The 1,835-nt window shown below is 40.6% G+C and overlaps 1 pseudogene; it reads left to right on the forward strand.

The window, feature by feature from the left end:
- The first annotated feature begins 622 nt into the window (after nt 1-622).
- LOC147444927 (ras-related protein RABA4c pseudogene) lies at nt 623-1,245 on the forward strand (annotated as a pseudogene).
- Nucleotides 1,246-1,835: the final 590 nt, after the last annotated feature.

Consider the following 1,835-nt stretch of genomic DNA (forward strand, 5'->3'; position numbering starts at 1 on the left):
TATACCTCTACATTTTATATTTGAAGGTGAGAAAACCTACAAGATTTCAAAAAGAAAAAGTGTAATTCGGTGTAAAAACTTCAAATTTTATCAATTTAAATTTTACTTTTGTTGTTTCACATACGTAGGTCTGCCAAGTTTTTGGGGAAAAAAGAATTCGAGCACTGCCTTCAACTGCCGTAAAGTGCGAGCGCAAAGACAGAGAGAGAGAGAGCGCGTCCCTTTGTTGCGCCTTATAGCGCCCCCTAGAGGCGTTAAAGCAGCGGTCGTGCCGAGGGGTTCAGGAAGGAGGCGTGATCCCGGTGATCGACGTGGGGGCTGCAATGTCAACAGGGGTCCTTCCACAGTAGATCATAATCACCAGCTACACAGCAAGTCGGTTTCTTTCTGGTATAAAATGGTTTTATTCAACCCTTTACGACTCATAAGTGTCATCAGGCATGTACGTAGAGATGCATGGTTAGCCTCATTGTTGATCCGCCATGGAGTTCATGGTTTTTGGACATGAATGTGTTGAAACTTGAAGCCTATTTTATGTTTTGGACACCCATGGATGCTTGATTGTTCTTGTGCAACAGATATAGAACAGTAACAAGTGTATACTACAGAGGTGCAGTTGGAGCTATATGACATCACTAAAAGCCAAACATTTGACCATATTGTTCGATGGCTAGAAGAGCTTAGGAGTCATGTTGACAATAACATTGTGATTATGCTCGTTGGTAACAAGACTGATCTAAGCACCCTTAGGGCAGTTAAGTCAGAGGATGCAAAGGAGTTTGCTGAGAAAGAAGGTTTGTTTTTTCTTGAGACATCAGCTTTGGAAGCCACTAACATGGAAAGCGCTTTCTTGATGGTGCTTTCAAAGATCTACTTGATAGTCAGTAAAAGTCTTTGATTGCGAATGAAGAACATGGCAATGGCAAGGCGTCTTTGTTAATAGCTACCAAGATTGTCCTTCCAACCGAGGGCCAACAAGTTCGAGTTGCAACGAAGGGTTGCTGTGGGACAGTGTGAAAGATTGTTGAGGCAAACAGTCGTTGTGTGCTGCAGTTATATCTCTCTACATTTGCTACCATTTTGAAGGGTTTTGAGCAAAGCCCCTTGCTTTATATTGATTATGTCAACATAATCATGGAAACAAGTTTTAAAAAAGGTTTGCCAACAGTCAAAGTCAAGGTATACCTCACTACTATATCTAATTTAGTTTAAGCTTTATAAAATCTGCGAATGGTGCAAAGTTAAGCATAATCTATATTAAGCTGTTTTGTTTGCCGCTTTTCATCATGGATAGACATTGGCAGAAAAAATTGTGCCGATATGTTTGATGTTGTATTACTAGTCATACCTAGTTATCTAACTGCTACTTGGCATGGATATGGGTGGTTCTACTATTAGCCCCTCCGAACCATGAGGGATTTGATTTACGCTCACATATTGTTTCACCAGAAGCCTACGTTTCCTTTTGATTTATGGCTTGCAAGGTGCCACATTGATGATGGGCTTTTGAAGTCAAATATGTTCTTAATCTTAGATTTGAATCTAGTAAATTTTTTCCTGTTTTTTCTATTTGATGAGCATTGAAGGCTGACTTCTTTTGTTTGGTGAGATGCAAGCGCCAAAACTCTGTCAGAGAGAGAGAGAGAGAGAGAGAGAGAGAGAGAGAGAGAGAGAGAGAGAGAGAGAGAGAGAGAGAGAGAGAGAGAGAGAGATAAAGATAGAGAGATTAGCGAGAGAGAGTATGCCTATCAGTAGGAAAAAAGGCAAGGAGAAGTAGTCCAGTAACCTTGATTTTCAATCATCTCAAGGTTAAACTGAGGTAGACCTTCCCCAAA

This window comes from Adiantum capillus-veneris, chromosome 13 (assembly GCF_014529385.1).
Source record: "Adiantum capillus-veneris isolate H3 chromosome 13, ASM1452938v2, whole genome shotgun sequence".
Taxonomy (NCBI): domain Eukaryota; kingdom Viridiplantae; phylum Streptophyta; class Polypodiopsida; order Polypodiales; family Pteridaceae; genus Adiantum; species Adiantum capillus-veneris.